At 39.9% G+C, this 27,153-nt stretch overlaps 1 protein-coding gene across 5 annotated transcripts in view; it reads left to right on the top strand.

The window, feature by feature from the left end:
* The first annotated feature begins 9,053 nt into the window (after nucleotides 1–9,053).
* The window catches only part of LOC115566233 (leucine-rich repeat and fibronectin type-III domain-containing protein 2), a 165,272-nt gene continuing 147,172 nt past the window's right edge, over nucleotides 9,054–27,153 (top strand). For 3 of the 5 annotated variants that reach the window (XM_030392013.1, XM_030392009.1, XM_030392011.1), the window contains exon 1: nucleotides 9,054–9,901. The gene's annotated coding sequence lies outside the window, so the exon portion shown is untranslated. Of the gene's footprint in view, nucleotides 9,902–10,037; nucleotides 10,349–27,153 lie in introns of those variants that run through there. The other 2 variants (XM_030392010.1, XM_030392012.1) reach the window with 1 other exon arrangement.

The following is a 27,153-nucleotide window of genomic DNA, read 5'->3' as shown; positions in this document are numbered from 1 at the left end:
GCCAAACTTAACTCAGAAATCTGCTCAAAGATTTACAAATCCTTGTTGTGCTGATTTTAAAATAGTAGTTAAGACAACAATGAGGGAAATTTGAAAACTCTAATGTGATAAACAATTACTAGTTATCATTTTTACAGTGTGCAGTGATTGGCAGGTCTAAACAGGTGTAAAGATTACTATGCAAATTCCTTGTCAACACTTTCCTCAATTTTCTACTTCATCCACTGTCCATTGCTATCATGCTCTCAGAGAAAAGGTGTGAGTGCAACTGAAATCTGGATCTGCAGAACAGCTGGGACAGTGTGCCCACCAACACATCTTGAACATTTTTAATCAGTTTCCCAGCTGGTATTTAACACACACGATGGAACAGTAATGAGTGCTGCCATACACACCATTTAATTCTAAAATTGTATTTAATTGTGCGATTGATCTGTTGTACAAACCAGTACTTCTCATTAAGCAGCAATACCTTATTGATCCAGTCAATCACCTCACTCGACATCATTTTGTGTCATATTGCATGTTGCATGTTGCATGTTGCATGTTGCGTGTTTTTCACTTTTTCCTGTTCATGAATCTCAGTGAAGAGGTGACACCAGGTAAAGGCTACTATCCTGTATCGATTTCCTTTATCAAATATAAAGCAATCACGCAGGAGAGAAAGAGAGTAAGAGACACCAATTTTATCAAGTGATGCACCTCTGTTAGGCTTTCAGAATAACCAAACTCAAACATAAAATCCCCAGAAATACTCTCATCTGCATACCACAGTGGGTCTCTGTCTCTCACTCCAAAGTAAAAATTAACACATTTTCCCCAGGTATCAAGTGGTCAATGATCAGTAAATAAATCAGCTGTCACACCTGATGCCCCTTTGTCTCCCCAGGGTGGCATATTGACTGACTGACTGATTCAAGCATAAACTGTCATCATTTTGTGTCAATGACACTGACTGCATTGTTTCAGTAATAGCTCCTATGGACACAAGGGCATATTCGGGAGATGTATCATCAGCATAACATAATAAAACTGATGGTCTGAGTTCATCAGAAAATTGACTGGAGGAAAAGAGAAAGCACACAAACCTGTTGACCCTAACATCAAACGCAATGTTATAGGTAACATATGACTTGACTGAAAAAATCTGATTTTATAGCTAGGTTAGGATTTTGGTTTAACATGAAATATATGTTTGCTGGATTGCCATGAAATTTGTTCGTCAGTCAGGTGAGTGGTGGTGTGGCATTGTCTATCAGTAACAGCATGAGAAATTACATTTATATGAATACAATAACGAAAAGAAAAAAAACAACCGCTTGAGGTCTTATACTATAGTTTGTCCCAGTACCTCTGCAGATAAAGATGAGTCCTGCATACATAGTTTCCTGTTAAATCATGAATTTAACAGCTATATTGCTTTCACTTCCATACAGTACTGTTGGAAAAAAAAATAGCAGAGGCATGATATTGATGACCTCATGATATGGTAGATAATCTTTAAATATGCTTTGTTCATGATCATATTTGTATTTGAAGTGGATTGGGACAATCTATTTGCATTTTTATCCTCTCAAATTAAAAGGCTCTAAAATCAACTGTTTGTAGCCTATTTGATGATCAGTTAAGATCAAACCACTAAAGAAAGGAAAAGTCTTTGTTCCCTACATAATAAGACATATGAAGGTCAGTGTGTTCAGTGACAGTACCAGCTAACAAACACCTTAATTAAAAGCTGTAATCCTTGACAACTGTGACATTATTACACATTGATAACAGTCACATTATTTTCCCATCATTCATGGCAATGTGATCATGATATGTTTGCAAGTAGCAACATCAATTTCTTCCAGCTAAATGTACACACTTATTGAAAGATAATTTGACTGATTGTTGGGGTGACCGATTGTGAGGGTAACAAGATTAACTATGGTGACCATCCAAACAGTCAGGCCTTTTTTCCAATTCTATAACTATCTCGTTCAGTGCTCTATTCAATTACATCTTTCCCACAGGAGCCAGTGTGTCAGCAGGTCACTGACACTGATACCCTGACAGCGAATCAACTCTGCGCTGAAGATGACAGATCAATAGAAACAGCATGACAAAGTGAACTCTATCCACTTCACCTTTGATGGATTGCCACAAAGTAACAGAGGATCAGGGTCATGCATCTTCAACATAATGGTGTTAGGTTGCCGTAAAAACACGAAGATAGAACTGGGAAATCTTTCCCTATTTTCTGCTGGAAAGCCATGGAGCCATACAGTGCTCTACAGTGGCAACTGATAAAAACAGGAAAAGGACCTTGTATGTTTTCTTGAAGAGAGTAGTATAAAGCCACTCATTCTATTTCCATTTCCAGGAGTGACTCTATACAGTGTACGATCCTTATCATTTGGTTTTTCATTCTTGAATTCTGATTTATACCACACATGGACGTAAAAAAAAGAAAACCACTGGGAGATGAGGATAATGACTGTAAGAGCATTATATATCCTAAAAAGAAGTCTATAAAAGTGACTTTTAAAAGTGAATTTAAAGGTTACAATGGAGGCACCAGGCAAGCTAGTCCTATCCAGTGCAAAATCCATAAAAGCTCAAGGATGAGAAAGGTCAGTGTCTTTAAATCATCTCACTTCCTGTACCTGAACTGAACATACAAGAAAATTAAAGGAAGGGTGTCTGTGTGGGGAGGGGCTTTTAATAAAAAAAAAGTGTATTGCATTCAAAGATTTTAATCTCTAAAAACAAACCAACTATCCCTCAAACTGAAACAGATGAAAACATAACCTCGTTGGCAGATTTAACTATATTGACCATCTTGCCATGGGATCACATCACCTGGGACACCTGTCAACATGTTCACATTCTGAGACATGAGTACACGTTATTACATCAGTATTCAGTTCTCATGGGACAGACCATGGGTCAGTCTTCATTTTGTTTTGTTGTACATTGTATGATATGTGACAGAAATAAAGATGCTTCCAAGTTTGAAACTGTAGTTACCCCTCACACATCAGTTCTTGAAGCAGCCCCCTAGTGCAGTGCGTTTAAATCGGGGGAAAAGTCTGAGTCAAGGGTGAGTTGGGGTTGTTGGATGGGTCTTACACTGGACTTTCCCCTCGGAGACCATGATTTGTGACCTTTGTGTGACCAACAGTCAAGTGAATGTACATACATTGCATAACGTAAGCAACATAACTAAATACAGTATTATGAAACCAATGTCTGGTCTTTTCTTAAACCTAACCAAGTAATTTTTGTGCATGAACCTAACCAAACCATGACCCTTTCACAACATCAACAGCCCTAAAGTCATAATATTTCACAATGTGTGAAGTTGTTGTCCATCTAATCAGATTTTGCATATAACTTGGTTTTGCTAATGTGACTGTGTAGCCTATCACATGCAAAACTTACGCTAGAGGGATAACTAGTGTCATATTTTGGAGATTATGGCCACTGATCAAGTTGCTGCATTTTGCGGGCTGAGAATGAGAATGGGTTGGATGATGCACACACACAGACTTCACAAAGGAGAAAATGTATAGGTAGACATACAGTGTTTTGTCTCACCTCTAATTGATACACAATCAAAAGCTCCATGGCTAGAGCTACTGAATAGACAATCTATCTTAAATTTTGAACCAACATTGGCAATAACAACCAAATACACGTAAAATTCCTGAGGAAGTTTGAGGTTCATGATCAAAGGCTCTAAAACTAAGAACAGAAGGGCTAAATGGAGATGGATACAAATTTTGTGTTTACTGCAGTGATTTCCTGCCATGGGTTTAAGAGCCTTCCAAGGGATCACAAGATACTAACATAATAACAGTTGAGGAAAGAAGAAAACAACTCATACTTTATGGTACTTAGGTAGAATGTCAGTGATGGTGCTATTGGATGTTGCAGAACGTTTAAAGTTGCATGGTACATGGTTGTTTATTCTTTGGTATGCTGCCTTGACAATAACGTGACTTGAAGCGTACACAAAAGACCAAAATTTTAAGGTCAAACAGTGCTTTAAAGTGCCTCAGTCTGTCCGAACTACTTCCATCTCTGTTGTTGGATGACTCCACCCTGCCAGCATTTGCATCCCACTCACCCTCCTGAAAACCATAATCACCGCTGTCTCAGCTGCCCACTTACTGCCACTGCATTTGTCTATCTCATTACCCTTTCTTTTTATTTTCTTGCCTTTGTTGTCATGGCTTTCTCATGTTTGCTGTTGGGTACATATGAGGCTGCTGATTGTGTCTTGTTTACTGTGTGGCTTTGTCGCGACTTGTTTTTATGTCCTTCAAAATTTTTCCTCCACAACAAATTTCTGTTTATTCTGATCCATTATCTGTCCATGCACATTGTCGTGTGGCAGTTTGGTAATTAAATGTGCTTTGACTAAATAAAACTGCCCTTGTCTCCAGTTCAATTTACACAAGCATACTTACAGCATACTTACAGCACTTTCACTGTAATCTAGCTGTAGCTGAAAGGTTTGTTTGGAGCCATCATTATGATGATTTTTCTGTACCTAAAAGGTCATGCACAAGAGCCATAATGGCAGCTAAGAGCCCGGATGAAATGAAAAACAATATGGTTTATTAGCACATAATCTGAAATAATACTCCTATTTATAATACTCTCTGTGTGCAAATTATATGAACATTGTGGGTCTGTTGCTCTGTCAATAATCAGCGATAATTTAAGGTTTAATCCATCCATGACTTGCATTTTCTTCTGCTTCCAGGGTTGGGTCGCTGTTGCAGCCGGCTATGCAGGGGAATTCTGACCGCCCTTTTCCCAGCAACATGTCCCTGCTCCTGCTGGGGCATCCTGTCGTCCCTCCAGTGAGTTCTGGGTCTTTGCCAGGGTACTCAAGTTGGACGTGCCCAGAAAATCTCCAGAGGAAGGTGCCAAGGAGGCATCCTAATCAGATGCCCGAACCACCTCAACTGGCTCCTTTCAATGTGAAGCAGCAGCAGCTCTACTCCGAGCTCACTCCTGATGTCTGAGCTCCTCACTGTATCTCTAAGGCTTAGCGACCCTACAGTGGTAGCTTGTTTCAGCCACTTGTATCTGCAATCTCTTTCTCTTGGTCACAGGGTTCATGACCACAGTTGAGGGTTGGAATGTAGATCGAATGGAAAATCAAAAGCTTTGCCTTCCAGCTCAGCTCCTTCATCACCACAAAAATCTTGTAAAATGGCCACATTACATTTTTTTGAAGGTTTAAGGTTCAGGCTTGATTGTATATTGAATTTTCCCCATTTCTGTGTTCTCTGAGATTTGGTCTTCATCTGATGGCTGTGTGGAAAACAAGTAAAGTCATGTAGCAAACAACACATCGTCATTACAAAGTGACTGAATAGGTCAATTTCTAGTGACTCCAAAAACAACTTGACCATTGCAGCATACTAGCAATAGGCTAGTATTCACGTTCTGGCAAGAAAGATTCTTGGTCAGGCTCAAGAAAATATTGTGGTTTGGGTTCAAACAATCACATTACTTCTGTAACTTAAGTTACAGACGTACCTAAATTATGTAACTTACAAACGTTACATTACTTACTTGAAGTCACTTATACATTAGTAAGTTAAAAGAATTCACCATTGATTTCTGGTTTCACATTGGACATGAACAGCAGTCTCCATAATAAAATTTCTGTACATGATTAGCCCAACTGTCAACCTCCTCCAAGTATTGACTTTTCATTTTTTGTACTACATCTCCTCACTTCCTCCTTTACTGCTGCAATAATTACTACAGCCAATTGGTTTAACTCTGGTTTAAGGCCGTAAAGAATGGTATTATGCAAGATTTATACAGCTTAGATCAAGTGATTGTTTTCTAAAATTGAAAGTCTTTTGAGTTTCTTTTACGTTTCCTTGAGGGCGACACTATAAACAAGTGTCAAACTTATGTAATTGGGTAGTTACATTTAAAAGTGTCATGTCATTAAATTTTTGATGCCAGAAAGGGTCGTGGATGATCTAAAAATGTAAGAGCCAGTTACACGTATGCTGCAGTAGATCAAAAGGAAATACCTCAGATAAGATAAACATTTGGTGGAAATATTTTGTAAATATGTTTTGTCCAGATAAAGTGTTTGGAGAGGAAAAACTGAACAAGATTAAAGTGACTCAATGCGATTCACTGTTGGAATTTAATGTGTTACCAGTTATCAATGCATTAAGTGTTCATAATATCATTGCCACAGTGCGTGCTGGTCAGCCAGCAGACATGCCTAGTCCTGATTTGGCAGATGATGTCTCTGACACACATGTGATGGACAGCTCAGACACTCTTCAGGCTGTGCTTGTTTTGATACAGGACTCAGGTTAATATGAAGTTGTTTCTCCACTCTATATCCATTCCTGTCTTTCAAGTTGCTAATCAGCTGGTGCATAGCATAGGTGGCACAGATAACATATACATGGATATATGCTATACTATAAATGAAAGCCCTTAAACACTGGCTGCTGGGTTCTGAGAATGAACACCTTAAAGCTGGACCCATTTTAAACAGCATGATAGTTACATGCTAAGTGACAGAGCAACTGCCCCATTGTTTCTTACTATGAACAATTTGAACTGAACAGCTAAAACTATTTGCAAGCATCAGACTTTACACTACAGTATACACTCTTGCTGTGATCTGTCGGCAGAGCTGCAGCTGTTACACAGCATTTACTGTATTTCTTGTCTTGTTTTCTCTAAATCTCTTCCTGAGGTGTATTTGAGCTAATATAAATAATACATTGTAGCCCCTGGGTGTTGCTTTAAGTAGATTTGAAAGAAATTCTAAACACAGATCAATGACACAGTGGGCAAGAGAGGCACGCTGCCATGTTTCCAACCCTTTGCGTCGATAGCAAACAGAGGGAAAGCAAAGAAAGGGGGAGAGACGGGGCGCAAGAGACTTCCGCTTCACGTACAGAATTCAACAGCTACAAGACAGCTACCAGGGATCCTTTTCTGCTCAAGTTCACTAGAGGACAAAAAAACATCCTGCCAACTGCCAAAGACATATCAATGGATTCACTTTGACAGGAGTCAATGAAGATCAGAATCAGCAACAAATAAGAACATCTCTTTATATTCCCTTTTCCTGCAGAGTTTTACCACTCAGATGTGTAGGCTTAGGTCAGTGTTGTTATTGTAGTTCATAAGTAATAATTCGCAAACAAAAACAACAATCTCATCTCTTGTATAGTACCAATTTGTTTTGCAAATAACCCTTTGACTGTCATGATTACGCTCCCTAGAAAATGTTTTATTGAGGGTGACGCAACAAAAGCACTTCAGTTAAGGGAAAGATTGTTGTTTGGTTGAACATTGAGAAAGCAAACATTTTGTTTCTTATATGGTCAATTTATTGCCAAGCGTGTGGCAAAGAAATGGTTGCACCCTAAACTTTACTGCATATTTGGTTTGAGGAGGAAATAAAGGGAAAAATTGTTATGTTGTTATATAAATTGATATTATGTTAAACATGCATCAGTCAGAGCCCAAAGGATGAAAAAGTAACCACAACAGAGCACAAGCATTGTTGTTTTTGTTTTTTAAACCTATAACAGCCAAATGTAAAAATATTGACTCTGAACACCAAAATCAGCCATTAGAAAAACAACTGTTAAGAGACCATCCATGTCCTAGATAATAGTTATGGCCCTGATCCAGACATATGGGAGCATTGAATACTGACACAGTGGTTCCCAATCTCTGTGTCTGTTTTCACAAAATAAATTTGCTAGTGGATAGTAAATATGATCAATATAATTCTGCTTTAAAAAAAAATGCTTACTTACAGTTCGCTTTATATTTTGTGAATAACTGGATAATTATCTCAATATAACTGAAACTAAAACACCCAATATACTACTACGTCGATACTGACGCTTGCAGATGGCGGCCGACCCGACCTACAATTGCGAAGCATCAGTATTTGACAAGTTGGGGATGGAGACTCAAAAATCAACTTAATTTAAAAAAAGGGGCTTTGAGTAATGACCTCTATCAGTCTCATATTATATGATATATAGCTTTCTTTTTAAATTGTATTTCATTATCCATGGTTCATGTATGGCCCTGGACAGAAAAGTTCTGCAGGGGGCGGTTTACACTGCTCAGAACATCGTTGAAACCCATATACCAGGGATCTGTACTAATGGTTATGAGGTCTGTTCAGAGAGCCCAAAGAATACTAAAAGACAACTCCCAACCAGCCACTGTCTATTCTCCCTGCTGAAGTATCTGCTGCTGAACCACCACACTACTGAATAGCTCATTTCCTCAGTGAGATTTCTGAATGCATCAACACTCCATTACAATAATTTGTTTTGTTTTTCGGTAATGATGTGGCATAAAGGGACTCAAACTCACTTTTGTTTTGGAACCTTGGTGATGCAAAGTGATAAATAAATTAACCTAACCCTATCCTACATTACATACAGGGCACTTTAATGTAAATCACATGTTGTAAATAATCATAACTGATATATATATATATAAGTAACTAGTAACTGTAGCTCTTAAATAAATCTGCTGCTAAAAATGGCCTTCTGAAATGTAATGGAGACATATAAGCATCACATTGAAATACTCAGATACTTCAGTGTAGTATCTAAGCTGGGAAAATGTTCTATAGTTATGTTCCACAACTGGAGGATATCAATTTAATAGATAGAACAGATTGATTCAGGAACCAATTATACCATTCACAACTATATTCATAGTTTTTTTCCCAAATCATTTAGGACTGACTCAGGACAGACAGGAGTTGTGTCCCTCACTGTGTCACTGTTGCAACACGGAAGTGAGCTGTCTGATATTTGAAGGTCAAACACATGCAACCAGCAGTTTTGGTGTTGCACAGGAAACATTATAGCTTTTTTTTTTGCACGAAGCTTACAGTAACTGACTTGTTTTAACGGACTGACAAACTCTATAAAAACAAGGTCGCCTACTGTCCTGATAGGCTACTTTGTCAATGTGAACACTAAACACCTATAAGCACAAACACTAATCCGTGGTCGGTCCTTAATCTCCTGCAGACAACAAGGTAGGTTACTCGCTGCAGACCGTGCCAAAGTGGCTCCCTCGCGCGTAATCACCGATACAGTCTCGCTCCCGTGTCTGTTTGCGTATAGACACTGTGGCTCTAGCTGACCTGCCTCCTCTGCCTCTCCTCACGGTGGGCTCTGTCAAACTCCAGGGTGTTTTGTGCCATCTAGGGTTGGGGTCCACCGCTCCTATCGCGGTCTTTCGAGCGAAGAGACTTCGCACCGAGGGTCGCAACTCTCCATCCCCTGGCTCTCGGACAAACACATAACTCTCGAGTTATTAACTTTCTTTCGGATCATTTCATCTTTAAAAAAAACAAAAAAAAAACAACTTTTGTGTTGGATGGACGATTAGGAGCTAGAGAGAAGCAAGGACATATTGTGATTTCCCAGACAAGTAATTCTACAGCACCGCGGGGAGAAAATAGAAGGAAAAAAAAAGCGCCTTTGCCATGTAGCAGCGCTCTCTTAAAAACCCGCCTGGAAAAACATAGACGAGCCCACACTGCAGCGAGCTGGTTATTTTTACTTGAAGGGGAAACTACAAACATGCTGTGAAGCTCCTCGTCGCAGCTTGGCTCCCGGCAAAAGCGCAGGTTTCCAGAGCATCTGCTGGTGGGAAAAATTAGTGAAGGAGAGAAGCGCGAGAGGAAGAAGAAGAAGAAGAAGAAGGGGCGATGTGCGGCTCGGTAGGCAGCTGGTGTTGCAGTTCGTCTCCTGGAATTAGTGGATGAAGGGGAAGGGAGCGGCTGTAGCCTCGAACCAAGGAAACAGAATTTACTGTACAGAGTCTGCGGTGGCACACAATGGATACTTGTCCGTCAGTGAAGGTAAGAAATAACAGGAATTGTCTGATCCACGCAGGAGTAGTGACTGCCCTGCACTCCGCACACATTATATGAACAGTTTGTAGTTTAATTTGTTGTTTTTTCATCTGTATGATCTGAATGTTTTTTAGTTTGGTTTACCTCTAACTAGGTTGCCTGGCGTACTGCATGCGATTTAACTGCAAAAGATAGCCTCTGATGTGTGCAGAGTGGGTTTATAATGCGTCCGCTGAGAGCCGGAGTGTTAGTGGGCTGAGGGGTGGCTCACTCTCTCGGACGACTGCAGGTATCCACGGAAAGTAACCCGCTCGCCGGTGAATCCGTTCAGCGCTAGAGGAGCTCCCGATTGTTGTTCTCATTTTGGATTGTCACGTAATGTGAGGAAGGTTGCAGCAGTTGCACGGGAAGCTGAAAGGTTGGATAGCTGTGTCCGACGCATACTAATCCTCGGTGTGTATAAACGTGCCTGTCTTGTGGGTGTGCCAACGTTTGTATTGTCTTGTGTGTGTGTGTTTGTGGGAGAGAGAAAGGAGGGGAAGATTAGCCTACTCTTTTCCAAATGTTCCCTTGTGATTACAGTGGGGTTAAACGGTTATTAAACTCCCTTTAAGTTGCACGAATGGACTGCTGTGTGTGTGTGTGTGTGTGTGTGTGTGTGTGTGTGTGTGTGTGTTTGTGTGCATGCATGAGAAGATTATATGATCTGTCTTCTATGTGCTGATTATCTGATTAAACTAGCAGTGGCTTTACATCTTGATAAAATATCGGTTTGCGTGTTCGATGTGCGCATATACACCCGCGCGCGCGCGTCTGTGTGTGTGTGTGTCTGGTTAAAGGATCGATGGCCGTCATGAGGCACCACGGGCAGCAGTGTAACGCCACCGCCTGCTGTAATCACCACCCTCTTGTGGATTACAAGTGGTAGCATGGCACTGGCGGGATCGCAGTAAGAAATCCGAGTGTAGCGGCAGAGATAGCCGCTCGGGCACTTCAGCACCGCGGACAGCGCACAGAAGTATGAAGCTGCATTGGGGAGGAACGGTTCGACTCCCACACTATTTATATGGGCATTTACTGACGTATAAATATGTGTCCTCCTAAACTGAATATGGAGTGTGTAGGTTTATGTATGTATTTGTTTTCTGAGAGCACCAGCAGTGTTTTATTCATGAAAACTGAATTATTATGATGCAAAATGACTCACCGACAAGTGCGCTCCTCTAAATACCCTGCCTTAATGTTTTTGTCATTGTAATTTATTCCAGTCATTCTCACTGTCCCAGTCTACAATTTAAGGCTGTGCCCAAAAACAGCTCATGTAAAAGAACAACAAAGAGCCTTAACCTTGTCCTTTTCTGTATGTAATTATTTGCAGCAACAGCTTCAACACAAAAGAGAATGAACATAAAATGACTTTCCTAAGTTAGCAGGCCTGTCATCCAATATATTTGATCTCTACAACATTTCTCACAGGTGCAATATGTAAGAATTTTAGTTTAGAAAATTAACCAGCCCACAGTTACCAGCAGAATGCAAAGAAATAACAGTGTTAACGCTTACAGATGTCGATTATGTGTTGCAGAAGTTAGCAGGCTAACCAGCTAGCTGAGACGTATAAAGTGGCAAAAAATGAAAATAGGCAAATCCCTCCGACTTGTCCTTCACTGCCAGAACTTGAAGATGTACTTGTACTCTTAGCTATTAAACACTCCGCTTTGTTCACCAGCTAGCTTCTAACTGTGTCGACTGAAAGCGTCTACCCGCTGTGGCCAAACTTGATCCTGTGAGAGCAGTGAGACTGAAGCAAAACGGCTAAGCAGACGGCTAAACCATAACAATGACAACAATAACATATGACTCAACAACCCACTTACTCTGACCAGACTCTGGCTCAAATGTCGTTAAAGAGAAGTGAGAAGAGCACAGTCAAAAAGACAAACACAGAAATCTTTCACATTAAAAACTAAAGTGAACTGTTGTTACTTTAAAGACAATAGAGTCAAATGTAAATCCCTTTTCCTCATTGGGCTTTACAATCTGTACAGTAAACAATATCCTCTGTCCTTAGACCCTCGATTTGAGTGAGAAAAAACTTGCCATGCAGATGGAAAAAAATGAAAACATTTAACAGGGTTAATAAAAGATTTAAAGGCAAAAATCTAGTTCAGTTTACAATTGCAAATTGATATGCTTTCTTTGTGATGTCATCAGGATTATATAAATACGTAGACATCTACCCTCTAATGAAAGATGCCTACTGAGTTGCTTTATCAGAAACGAAGGATCTAGTGTTTTAGCGGCTGGAGCTCTACAGACTTGAGGCTAAGAGTCCAGATATCTCAGCCTCTGCTGCTTCAAATCTGACCATTCTTTTTTTAATATCTGTTTCTAATAAGTCCCCCAAATGTATCTTAGTGTGACACCAAATTGCTAGAATACGCCTTTCAAATACTTCATTCCAATTGTCAATGTACTGTAATGCGCATCTGCATTAATGTTGTACATGCATTCTGATCTTTGAAATCAATATCGTTCTGTGATCATTCTCATCATAATAACACAAACAGCTATTGCAGATTCCAGACAGTGATCTGCTTTTGGCTCAAAACATAACTTTTGATATTTCAGATTCAATGAAATCCTTCAGTTTGATTACCTGTTGGCTATATATGTCAAATTGAAAACTTTCATTAGATTTATTGATTATTCCATTTTGGATTGTTTGCTGAATCCTTTTGGACTTTTAAATAAAATGATCATGCTCTTCTGGCCATAGAACAATAATGAACTGGAATGGTTTTACTCATTATCATTCAGTCTTTAGTCTTTCACTGCTAGCAGCCACAACAGAACTGTCAACAGGGCTCAGCTGATATGTTGATATCACTGGCAGTTATTGTCTGTCAATGCCTGATGCCATGATGATGCTGGAGGGTTAATGCCTTCTGTCGAGACAGCTTGGTGAAATTGATAGGCCTGATTTGACAGATGAGATAACCTGCAATCGCAGGCAAATGTAATTTACTGGTACGGCAGATGGATGCTGAGGATGCACTCAGAAGTAGGCCAGTTTTACCTTGGGGAGAAGCTCGACATGCTCAGAAGGCTCGAAAGTTGTTGTTTTGCAAGGGAAATTATGAGAGCGAGGTGGGAGGAGTGGGAATGGGAGGGTGGGTTCATTAAACTCCATACACAGTAAAATAATAGAGAGGAGATCAATTCCTCGCTCACATGGAGTAGCTTAGATGGAAGCCAATTGAAGTTCAGAAATTAAGTGGAAAATAACATGGGATTTAGCCTTAAACCCTCTGTGGTGTCTCTGCACCACTCTCATCTCCGAGTCTGCTGAAAACTAGAGCTTGGTTCCTTTCCAGTAATGTCTCCCTTATGGTTTCATTCACTCACCTTCACCAGCATAACAAGGAAGCCTGGTGCACAGAAAACACAACAGAAAAATAAATAAATAAAGCCAGAAAGAGAGGCTAGGAGGGGCCCTCATGCAGGCAGTCACATGCGTTTGATCTGTAGTAAGATAATGCATTAAAGCACTTCTCGGGGAATGCACAGCTGCAGGGCATCTTCATGTGCTTCTTCAACCCAGATTGCCATGCATTAGAGGGAGACATTTCCCTAATGAATTTAATCATCACTGCTGTTGTCACCGAGTTAGTCTTTTGTTAGCATTCAAGCCCGGTGACTGTGGCGCAGCTGCTGTAGCACAGCATATGTGCAATAAAGCCGACACTTCATGCAGCGATTCGAGGAATCAGCTGCTTGGGTGGGGCCCTGAGATTTTTAAGAATGGACTTTGTCTTGAGGAGGGTTCTGAGAGTTGTGGTGGTAGTGAGCTCCTTCATTTCTTCTTTGTTTCTTCTCAAACACCACACATAAAAAAATCTGCTCTGATGTTCCCATTGTGATAAGGAAAGATTCGAGGGACATCACTAAAGACCATACTGTCTATTTTGGAATATTTTCACCAACTTACAGCTTTTATCTCTTAGATTTCACTTTTACTGGCAGACGTTGTTGTTTTCTCACATTCTATCAACATACTGTGAAATCCAACGTGCAACTTTTACCAGCCTTTTCTTTTAAAGTCAAAATTTTAGAACTGTGAACCACGTGTGTGTGTGTGTGTGTGTTTGTGTGTATATACAGTAGTGGTAAGTATTGTATGTCATATTTTATTTAGGAACGTAGAACACCAAACTTCTGAGCAATATGGTCAAAGCCTTCCATCACAAACCATGTCACAGGCTTTATCTCATGGTTACAGTGTACATCACAATACAGTAAATGTTCTGTAAATATCAGTTAATAGATGGTTTATGAGTATACCGAAACGTCCTTCATCACATTTGATTGTGCTTCTGTTTAGAACGTCTTCTTCTTCTTTTGTTTGGAACATCCGTGCAAACAAAAACAGCTGGTGGCTGACAGGTTTTTCAATCATTGTTGTCTGCGTTTCTTATGTCCGATTGCTGGTGAAATACATGAATTTAAAAATGCAGTAGTTTGGCTCTGAGGCAGCGTTCTTCCTCTTTAGTCACCACTCTGTTCAGTGTCCCACCCACATCTGATTTTTCATGTGACACACTGACTAATCTAAATCTGCAAAGTTATTAGTTACTAAAAATTTGCAGAGTGCAAGTGTAAAGCCACAGAAAATGGAAAAAACTAAAGTCAAGTATTCTAGAATACTAGATAATAATAGAGTAGAATGTATTTAGTTACATTCCATCACTGGTTGTTCAAAATGTTGACACAAATATTATGATTTTCACTGAAAATGCATATCGGTTTCCAAAATTTCTGTTAATGGTCTCCTTAAGCGTGAGTCATCGATATAGGTACTGGCCCCTGTAAAAATCGTATAAGCCGATCCCTAAAATGATCACTTGAATTGAAAACAGAAGACTGAAATACCTGTGGACACAGTACTATACATCGACTAAAAACCATGTTATTAGAATTACCTGAAAATATTGACATTCACATGCACTCAGTTTCTTTTCTTAGCAGTTAAGGTGGAATAGTAAATAAGAAGAAACATGGAAAACATACACTTTATTCTGGTCTAAGTTCACCTGCTGGTACTGTTTCCTGGTGGCCACACTGCTCCAGTTGTCCTGTGATGGGATTTTTCCTGGAAGTCTCAGCAGGAAGCACTTGACTGTAGCATATGTCAAAGTCAGCTCCAGACTCAGGGCCATTGTGCAGCTTTAAAGAACCTTGGGGAGTTTGCATAGGCGACAGCCCCCTACCATTGTGAAACAATAGTCGGAACATTAAGATCTCACTGCTGACTGACCAATATGACTGTGGGGACACAGATACAGCAGCGGCAGCTACAGATGTGAAACTTCAGAAGACTTGGAGTCAGTGGGAAGATGTTTTCTAGTGCAATAATTATGGGACCAGCATAGGCGACACTGTGTCTGAGCCATGACTCAAACTCTGAGCACATTAAAGACATTATGAAAATTATACCATGAGTCAGATTACGAAGGCTCGATTCTTCCTTGCTCCCTCTGTGTTTCATCTTATTTCCTTTGTTTGATTTTCAGATTCAAAAGGCTAGCGAGCACTGAGAGCTGACATTCTAATTTTGCTGTCACCCCTTTCTCCTCTCCCATGTGAATTCTCCGATGTTGTTGTTGTTGTTGTTGCACTTTTGAATACAGCGGCCTCCGTCGTTTAATGGCAGGTTCATTCATCATAGTCAGCAGTTCTAGCCCACTCAAGCCACTGTATTTCACCCAACCTTTAAATTTTAAAAGCCTCCAATCCAGGCTTTGCTGCTCACAGAGTGTTCAGTGCAGCTGATAGACTGAGAGTAGAGGGCAGTCATGTAATATCTAGTGTCACACACAACACAAAATACATTTAATGGGTTCAGTGACCAAGACTGGTTTGTTCGTCGGCTTTTTTTTATAAAATTCAAAATAATTGATTATATTTCCTGTAACCTGTGGTGTTAAGTGGAAATAAAGATGGTACAGTTTGTCCCTGAGTTTATTGCACTCTATCTGTCCAAATAATACACCCTAGTTGACTATGACATGGAACTTGTGGTGTAATGTACCCTCATCTGTTGCAGTAACAGCTCACAGGCTCTGTGGTTCACAGCATCTGAGGAGAGAGGTGATATTTCATGACGTCAGTGTCACATGCTAACTTGCAGGGATTAGCAAAGCACAATTTTTGACAGAGGGCATCCAGGTGGTTTTCCCACAGATGACCCTCTATGTCTTAACCTTCCTGGCTTTGAAACAACTTCACATCTTTATAAGACAACAACAGCTCAAGGTCCTCTTACTCTGTACAAGAACTCTGGCAGCATCTCGTACAAACACAGTAAGTTTTAGTATTTGAATTAGAGCTTTCATTTTAGGTGAGTTTTTTTTTTTAATTTGTTGGTCTTTTATTGTTAAAATAAAGATATCCACACATGTAGAAACAATAAAATAACCTTAAAATATGGCTGAATAGTGTTATAATACAACTAATTAGTCTTATTAATTTGTATTAATCTGATTGTATTATTATAATATAATGAATTATTAATATAATTGTATGTGAAAAATATTGTTTATTCAATCAATATATAATGTTATAAAATTATAATCCACAAATAGCCTACAACATTTTATTATTATTATTTTTTTTTTTGAAATGCCAAAATATTGCTCTATATATGTTTATCTGTCCAGCACAGCACACTGCTTCTAAAGGCAACGATTTTCAGCTTTGTCAGGAGATAAACACTGATTTCCTCCACATTTAGAAATCTCATCCATATTGGCATTACGTTAAACCGTGATTTAATAACAGGATGAATTGCTGATGGGTATGGTAAACACAGCCACTTATTAGCACCTGTATCACACAGATTTCATCAGCTGTCACACAAGTTCAGGCTGGTGTTATTTTAGTGTCCCAACAGAGGTTACATACAGTATGACTGTTGTTTTAACAGCATCAGAATGACTATATCTTATGTGAAGCAGGTTCTAACCACATGTTAGAATATAATCCCCGGCATTTAAAATGAAATCCCCTATTAACTTAATGTGCTCCAGTAAGAGATAGTACATGAATATGATTCATCCCTTATCACCATGTTGGTGTTGTTCCTAGAGCCTAATAATAAATGTTGCTCCATCATTGTAACTGGCCAATCAAGTTGTGATTTCATAGGTTTATGACTCAGGTTGTTCCAGGACCATCATTGCTACTGAGCAAAAAGTCCACATTTGGAGAGAGCTGCTTTTGCTGAGTGGTTCAAGGGCAGCACTATAAACACAGGAGAATGGCGTTTGTGTACTGTTTAAAATGTGCTGTTGCCCTATTATTATTACAATAAGTTTACTTATTATCATCTGCTTTTTTCAATTATCTGCCATGGTTTATGGAACAAAGATATTTGCATTTAGGCAAAAAAAAAATGTATGTATGTTATGAATCAAAACACTTGGTTAGGTTTAGGAAAAGATGGTTTGGGTTATAAGACCCTATCACATGTCATATATGACATGCATGTATGAAATGATCATTTATTCCATGTCCGTGTTTTTCAGGTATTAGCAACATTGCAAAAAGATGGTTGATCCTGGGTGAACATTATTGCGATGTTCCAGAAACAATACCAATACTGGGATATCAGATCACACACATACATATATTTATGCATCTTTATGAAATATACATACATTCTCTCTCTCTCTCTCTCTCTCTCTCTCCTTCTCCCTCTCGCTCTTGTATTTAATTACCTTGAGATAATACTCACTATGTCTTACAAGTTTTATGTATAGCACACATTTCATACGACATACGTAGACTCGATGTGCTTAGATGTGACAACGTCCTCCTACCATTCTGTTTGAATGGTAAATTAACTTAACTGACAGAACCCCCGACCTTCTAATTGGTGGACAACTGAGCTACAGCCATCTCAATTGGTTGTGAATCAACACAGCTGGTGCCTGTGCACACTGCTGCCATATGCCATATGGATGACATTGAACTGTCTTTATGTGCCTTTGGGTTGCTCAGACTGCAGACCTTATACAGTAAGTCAGACCTATGTGTCGGAAACAAGTGTTCAAACATACTGCAGTTATTTATTCACACACACATTTCTTGACTTACTTTTCCACATTCCAAAACCGTATTTTAATATCTTACTGAAATGCTCCCAAATGACCACCCCAAACGTTTTCCCACTGCGTTTAAAGGGAAAAAAAAGGAAAAAAAAAACTATTGCCATTACTGAAGTTATCACTGAGGGCATGACAGCAGCTCCGTTAGGCCCTCTCCCCTCACTCGCTGGTGTGCGGTGGGCCCTGAACTTAACAGCAAAAAACTGTTTAGAGATCTAAAATGGAGAGCCCCTCGTGCCGGTGTGGAGTGATAACATTGAGGCTCTGCTGAGGAAGCCACCACTGTGAAGAAGCTGTAATTTAGAGAGGGGTTGGAAAAGCTTATCTTTCTAAGCCTGTGAGCAAAATAAAGAAATAATGGGAAAGAACACACACTTGACAGGAGCAATGAGTCACTGTAGATGGCAAACAGGAGTAAGAAAAAGACTCTCCAGATGAAGCCTTTGTGGTCTTGCCTATTATCCATGTAATTTTATGTTAAGAGAGCAAGAGTCACCCAAACTAGGTCCAAAAGTTTGATTGCCACTTCATATGGGTGACATTTTTATTCTGCTGCAGGGAATATTGCACCAGGAAATGAAATAGGTGGTCAAGCAATTATATAGTCTGCATGTCTCATTATGACAAAGCCACTGGGTCACCTGGATGCTGAAAAGCCTGACTATGTTCAAAAAGCAACATTTCTCATTTTCAGATCCCCCTTTGAAATATGCTGCACCCTTATGTTGAGCGCCAAGATATGTATTTCCTTTCTTTTGACTGAAATTCTCTGGAGATATTGGCATATTTTGGTGCAGAATCGCTGGCACCATCAACAAGTAACATTCACATGGGTGCAACTTAAAGTGCTCATCATTATTGGCTCTCAAGATTTCAGTTTCATAGTCATCCATGCTCTGTTATAAATTGCAGTCATTAGGAAGAAAATGTCCCAATTCTGCTTTAAAGTTGAAGTTCCCTCTCAGCAGCGTCTTTGATAAATTGATAGCAGGTCTTTTAATCTCACTGTGCTCCTTCGGGGTCCTCCCTGATGATTGCTCTGTTGATGGGTTCTTTGTAAAGCGCTGTCCTTGTCTCACAGCAGCCAGTGTACATCTCTTAGTCAGCATGGGGCTACAGTATGCACACAGTGTTCCCTCGGCGCTGCTGCTGAATGTCAACCTTTTCGTTTGCTCGTTTATTAGGCATTCGGTGCAGAAAAATTGCAGAATATTAGACTGTGAAATGTTTGTCACCCTATAACTCTCTTAACTCTCTGTAGCTGTGAAACCAATATCACACACACACACACACACACACACACACACACACACACACACACACACACCCCAATGCAGTCAAATTTTTTGAATATGTTGGTTGAATCTGAAGATACAAACTGGGATATTTTAGCAGTAAAATGTGGAAAGAACAATGAGTCCTTTGTTGTATATTTAGTTGAGTTGTTTGCTCACATTATCCCAAATGTTTCCAATAATGTTCAAATCCAGGGAAGTAGTTGCCTGTGAGGAAGGAAGCCAGCAAATGTGAGCAAAACAGTTGAAATACCCATGTTAAAAAAAAAGAAAAAAAAAAAAAAAAAAGATTGATTGACACATTCGTTAGCTGGTCCACCATTTTGGTTTAAAATGGTCGTGAAATATTCAATGGACTGAAATGACAATCAGCGCCTTCAGAGGAGATTCCTTAGAAGATTGGTGGATGCCACTTCTGTGATGCAAAGATGAGGTTGACATTTTTGGCTCAGAGTGAAATGTCTCTTCAACTGTTGGATGCTTTGCTACGGAGGATACATTCAAATTCCTTCAAGTAGGAATAGTAATAACTTCTGTATAGAAATTGTCACTCCTCACATAGTGGCATTCTCATCCTCACACAAGATAACAACATAAACTATGGAACAAAGAAAATGTGTTGTCACTCTGTGTATACTCAGGTGTAGAAATATGTGTACACACAAAACAGGAAGCATGCATGCGTGGTCTTATCGTCAGATTTATAAAAACCCACGTACGTCTGTTCCAACACATCTTTTCCTCGTACATCACAATCATCTTCAAATTTTACACATGAGCTGTTTTACCATACCTACAATTCACTTGACTGTGAACTTTAAGTAACAAATTGTCAAACTGACGGATGAAAAAGAGTACTATTTTGTAGCTTCAGCTATTGCTTCAGCGATGAAATGAAGCAAGTTAAACGGCAGAAAGTGATGTAAGCAGTGAGTTCACAGCCACAGACTTCTGAGGAGTTAAAAAAGAGGTGTTCTGATTTCAAGCGAGAGGCCAGGAGATGACAAATTTGATTTAGTACGACTAAATTTGGACTAACACGTTTATTTGGACTTTGTGTCATCATGTTAAAAAATGCCACAATACAGAAATATATTGACAAAAGTCTGTGATTATACAGATCCTAGTCTGATATTAGTGCATATTGTTTCTATAGTGTGTGAATACAGTCATTTAGTTGGTTTCCCTCCTTTTAACGGTAACTAAGATGTTTTGCACTGCATGGCTTGTGTTCCACATGATTACATGAAGTGGTGTAATTGTGCTGTAATTAGCTATAATAAGCTGCTGGCAAGCCTCTCCTGGGATGCAGGAAATCTGCCAAAAATAGAAAAAAATTAGGTGAGAGCTAAAAAAAAAAAAAAAAAAAATGTAGCTGTGTGTGCCTCTGATGAATATTTTGTGCCACTGTATTCCAACACAAACCAGCAGGTTTCAATGACACTGTCAAGACAGAAATCATCCCACAGCAAAAATGATTCTGTGCCGGAGCTGAATGCGCAGCAGTGAATGCCCACAGTTTATCCCATTTAGATGAACCAACGGGGTTGTGATCTGCTTCAGCCAGTGTGCACGCCATGCAGTGATGGCCGTGAATTGTTATCCTGAATTGAGATGTTGAGGTTTGCTCCCAACAGATCATCTGTGCCATAGAAAAACAATATCTTAGTATTATATTTTTACTTTTTGCTGGTGAAGCGAACACAGAAAAAAAAAGCCTCAGGCATTGAGCCCGTAAAATCCCACAGCAGGCTATCCTTTAGATGTCAACAGTAGCAACAAAGCCTCAATTTGTTGCTTGTATGAAGTGGGTACTGAACAGAGGCAGAAAGACACTGACAGGGACTTTCACTCCCATTTATGAAGAATATAATGTAAACACATTTCTTGTAATATTGGTATTAATATTTAATAATGATGAGTCTGTCAAAAGAGTGGTCAGAGTTCTCAGCAGTATTTAAAAACTCATGTATTGTGGCCACAGAGGTTCAACATATGCAGGCTGAGATATCTGGGGTAATGTTTTTGCAACATATCTGGTGCTAAGTGCTCATCAGTGTAGTGTTTTATAGCACTTCTTAAAGGTCACTTCTCATATGGAGTGACCTGAGAGGAGACCCTGACATTGTGTGACCATATTATACAGTAGCTGTCTGTTTAATAGCTGCTAATGCTAAGGATCCAGTTTTTATTCCATTCTCTTCACTTCAAATGAGAGCTCCTCATTGTTTTAAACTGAGACCAGAGCTCAGCCTTTACTTGTGTCTCAAGCCTTGACCCAACTGAAAATTACACTCATTACTGCAGTAGTTTCGTGTAGTTTCAGGCTAATGCAGTACAGTTGCTACACTCCTTTGGTTGTTTCCTCCATCTACTTAATACATGAAAAATACATGGAAACACATAGTGAACTGGCGCAGTCAGCATGAGAGAAAGATGAAGTTATTTATTACTACTAATTACTTCTTATTTAGTAGTTGATAGTATTTGAAAGTCACTGAAAAACAAATCTGTCCCCAGCCCATATCAGAACTAGCAGACAGGTTAAACTAGCACTGATTTAGAGTTGTACTCCTACACCCATGTCAGCATCACAATACACAGACAATATCAAAATCAATGCAGCAGAACTGGATATACTGTCTTTCTTACCTGCCGTTTATTAGGGCTGCACATTCTGACCATTTTCACTGTCAGTTATTATCTGGATTCATCGGTGAGTTGTTAAGATATTGTTATAAGATATCATAAAATGGTGAAAAATGTTCAATGGTGTTTCCAAAGCACAAGATGACATCTTCAAATGTCTCGTTTTGTCCATGACCCAAAGACATTCAGTCTACTGAGAGGTGGAAAGAAATAAAAAAAATTGAAGAAAGGGATTATTATTATTTTTGTCTTGTTTTCACAATAACTGTAAAAGCTCTACTGTGGGCATTACCCGCAATTTCACTGAACTGCCAACAGTTTGTTATGCTAGTAACGGCTCTGGAGCCACAGCATAGTTCAATTATTATTGTCCCTTTTTATGTCTTACATGCAGAGGAGCAAAACTGTAAATTTTTGCCCCTTCAGACCAGCACATTAGTTTATGACCTGATCTGAAGTAAACTGCAAATGTGAATTTGTTTATAACAAAATGTCATAAATAACACAGACTTTGTATCCTCTGAAATTGCCCTAGTCCAAATGAAGAAGGCCAAAAGAACGACAGCAGCAGGAGAGTTGTGACTGCCTCAAATTATACCACAAGGCAATGACATTCCACTGGGAATGGGGGGACATGTCTCCCTCACATATATGGTCCTATGTTGGTCCTTGGTTCATGATCTTACCAAAATCTCTCACACCATTGTCATCACACTCTCCAGCAGACAAAATCCAGACAAGAAACGAGAGAAGCTGATAAAAACGCTGATATGCATATCTGAGTTTCCTTCAATTATTTACATTATCAAGCAAACAATTCCTGCCACTCTAGTGACTATCTGCCCGCCTCCATCACCACCCCTTCTGAAACCAATTGTCCTTGTCATTGTTTCAATTTCAACTTTAAGTATTGAGGTATTTCTCAGCTGCTCAGAGCTGACAAAAATAATAATAATTTGGAGTCATTCACTCTGATATTCTGTTTTTTTTTTTCTCATTGGATTTTCCCCTTTTATGTATGTACAGTATGCTCCTGCAGTTCACTTATTTACCAGCCAGTTGGGAAGCCATTAGAGAACTGCTTGGAAAAATAAACTGTGTTGAAATGATGGAACACTTCTTTGCTTTGCTGCCTCGTTACTGAGTGGGAGGATTTGGGGTGTAAATGTTCCAAATATAAGTAAACTAAGATTCTTGTACTACTCTATCATGGTTATGGGTTTAGGTCTTGCTGTTTACTGTTTATCTTGACGGTCGGCCGTTATGTGTCCATGTTAATTTACACTTCCTGTCTTTTATTTTTGCCACCTTTCACCTGCCTGTGTTCACCTGTTCTAATTAGTGTGTATCCCCTTTTTTGTTGGCAATTCATCTGCATTTTTTTGGTCATTTCACTAGCCATTTCCTGGTGTTTCTTTTTGGATTTTTCCAATGAGAAATCCAAAAAGAAACACCAGGAAATGGCTAGTGATTTTACCTAGGTTGTTTTTTTTGGATTCCTCTTTGATTACTCCAGTTTGACTCATTCGTTGTTGGACTTACCTAGACTTCCCATTTGCCTTTAGTTATTTCGCATTGCCCTGCCTGCTTATGATTTAACCTCCAATGAGTTTGCAAAGTTACCTTTTGTTAGTTCTCCTCCCCATTTGTCTGCAGTAAGGTCCTTTTACTTTGATCTGACAACCTTGAACGGTAACATTGAGCAAAAATGATTGTACAGTGTGGTTATTCAGCAGGTACACACTCCTGAACAATAGGATCGGGCAACTGTCGCACAGCTCATTTGGAAAAACAGTGATCCATTTGATATGATTTTTCTTTTTTCTAAACAGCCTTTAGCCATGTGTGTTATTGAGCTGTTCTGCATGAAATAACCCTGTGCACATACCAGCAGATAATCAGTGAACAATGCCCTCCTGGACCTGATTCGAGCTCCGCTTTGTCTGTGTGATTCAGTCTCACTGAAGGGCAAATTATCCCAGATACCGTTGCTCCATTCTTCTGCTTGAGTGTATTGCTGCTCCTCTCACTAGCAACAATAGCTGTCACGTAAAAAGAAAAATACAAAAAAAACACGTGTCACTCAGAGTTCCTCTCCCATCTTTCGTGGAGCTCCTTCTAGGGGGATCATTTTTCGCCTGCATGCTCTGTTCTGCATGTCGCTGCATGTAGCGTGGCCCTGTGGTGCCACTACTTTTTGCAAACAAGTCACCCGCTGGTCACAGCCTATCCCAATCCCTTTGTAGACAGTTTTTCATCCACCAGTGATGCTGAGGAGCCCCCATGCATCAGTCACAGTTGTTCAAAGTTGTCTCAGACGTAGGAGCCACTGATGGGGGAGGTAGAGAGATATATAGTGATCAATCACACTTCCTCTCCAGAGATGCCGGCAGCAGTAAAACAATTAGGAATTGTCTGAGCAAAGAGAAAATAACAAAATGTGTCCTCGTCACCTGAAGAAGGCACAGATAGTTCTGCAGAGGCTGTGCAACCGATTAATATTAGTACTCAGAACTCAAAGGGGAACTCCAATGATTTTACTCGGCTTTAGTAAGGATGCCATACAGACATTCTTGTAACCAACTCGAGACAACAATGGTCTTACCGATTATACCTGACAAGATTAGATGCTGAATATCTGTATGAGTACTGTCTTAAGTTACTGCTAATGCCAACCGAACACCTCCTACTGCTGCTGCTTCACATCAAAAGCATTTAACGGGTGAAACATGAGTTGAATCATATTACAAAGTATTGACAGGAAACACAATGTGTTTGTCAGTGAGTTTAGTACTAAACCCTCTGTCTTAAAAGATGCATCTACAGAGCAAGATGCATTCACCCAATGCTATCATGTTACCAGGTTTAAATCCAAAATACTGCCAAATATGTGCTTTTGCCTTTCACTTCAGAATCCTCTGCCATGTTTTTGTTGTCAACTCTTTGAACTCTCATCAAGTGAAAAGTGAAATCTGACCGCTGCTACTCAGTGCTGTGACTCTGTTGCTGCTGCTGTAGTGAGCAGCCACGTTCACTTTGTGATAAGCAAGGGAATTAACTGGTAAATGCCTGAATACCATGTAACAACAGTACCACTGACTACCACGGCAAGCCTAACTATGAGTCAGTTCACTAGTCATGGTTAGAGCTACTCAGCCTGTAAAAACAGTAACATGTAGTATAATGCTTCCCTGTCTCTTAAGGAGTCATCAGGGCTATTTATCTCAGCTTGGGTTTAGCGACATCTATATTTTACAGTGTAACATAATACCATTCTGAAAAATGGTGTTTCAGTGCCTTAACTTTCACTTTGTTTGAAAGTTTTGACCTGTTTTGACCTGTGTTTCTGGCTGTTTCAAAGTTTAGGATACAAGCTGGAAGTGTGGAATCCGAAAGGTATAGGCAGAAAGACTTGAGACTTCAAATCAGGATTTCTTGGCCTTCACTGCTTTTAGTCTGTTTTTTTTTTTTTTTGTTTGTTTTTTTTAGAATTTGTCTCTTGTGGATATCCCTACTTGAAGGAAATAATATATCATCACAGAGCCTCCATAGAGAGGGCGGGGGCTCTGTTGGAAAAAAGATGCTGTCACAAATGTCAATTGTCAAACAATTACAAGCAAGAGCTTTATGAAAATTAGAGATGCACCGATCGATCGGCAACCCATCGCAATCGGCCGATAATGCGTTAATAATCGGTTTTGATCGGAGTTCTCAAAATAGATCACATCAGGCCGAGCAGATGATGTTTAAGGATAAAGACAGTGCATTAACTGCATGCAGGGAGGGAATTTCATGGCCGCCGTTGCCCCGCACTTTGGCCTTGATGCCCCGAGAAAAAAAAAACTCATCATACGGCCACAGTGGCCTCTGTGCCCCTGGCCCGGTCAGCGTAGCGAGCTTGCCTTTAATTACAGCCACCTGAGTGCACAGTAGTCACTCACAGTAACTTCAGTGAGTCCGCGGTTCGCGCAGGTGGAGTCTCATCATCACGATGATCTCACGTGAAAGCCTCTCACACAGCAGCAGCGTCTCAAAACAGAAGAACGAAACTTACAGCACAGGTGCGAAAGCGAGCGCAGCCGGTTTTGACATGATACGTAACTGACTTATGTGGTAGGAGTTAGTCCGGTAAAGTTGGAAATATATTCACAGATTCGAACTTCCCGGATCAATAACTCATAAGTGAAACCTTGTTAAAACACAAACGACGGCTCTTTTCTACCGTAGTAAGGAAGACAACGAGCTACAACCGTATTTTCATCAAAATGAGGACATCGGCCCCAAAGATCCTGATCGGTGCATCTCTAATGAAAATCAGCGGGAGATTTACACAACAATGGAATTATTACACACAAATAAAGTACATTCTCTTCCATAAATGTACTTTGACACCACAGCTTAAATAAGATTTTCTCCAGCAGTATGACTGATAGAGAAACTACAGCTAACATTTTATGGAATGTTTGACTCGGGTGATATAGTCATTAAAGAGCCTTTCTCAGTCTTGTTTGAAGCCACAACAGACCCATAAGACCAGACATCGCTCAAAGCGACCAGCAGACTTACACAGCATCTCAGATGACAGTGACATGGTTGAAGATTGAAAGCAATAAAGCTGTGGTGGTACTTTCATGGCCGTTGCACTGACAGCCTTAGTCGGCTACCGCCACTCGCTTCATCCTTCGTGTCTCTCGCCCCTGACAAGATTGCAAAGAGAGCTGTTACTGACTAATAAACAACACACGGTGCCAGCTCTGCCCAGACCAGGCCACAAAAAACACACAGCATCCTTTGTGCCCAGACCTGAATTGATAGCTGTGGTAGTTTGGCGTCTGACATGGCTGCTGTTCAGCTATCTCAATGGCCCCCTTCTTTTACCGACACTCCCCCAGCGGCTGCTCTGACACCCTTTAACGTGCTTAATACCCCTGGCATTTATGAATGGTTAGAATTACCTTTTAGATTGGGTTGCATCATGTTTATTCAGTAGAAGAAAATGTTTGTTGGAGGAGAAAAAATATATCAGGGAATGTAACGGTAGGTTACAGTTCTAATCAAAGAGTCTACTGTATGAGGTGCAGTTCACTCTCTTGAGGTGATATTTTTACAGCTCTGCATGAAACAAGAAACAGATTATACATAAGAT

Source organism: Sparus aurata, chromosome 16 (assembly GCF_900880675.1).
Source record: "Sparus aurata chromosome 16, fSpaAur1.1, whole genome shotgun sequence".
Taxonomy (NCBI): domain Eukaryota; kingdom Metazoa; phylum Chordata; class Actinopteri; order Spariformes; family Sparidae; genus Sparus; species Sparus aurata.
The sequence above is the reverse complement of the archived record's forward strand: the minus strand, read 5'-3'. Positions and strand labels throughout refer to the sequence as shown.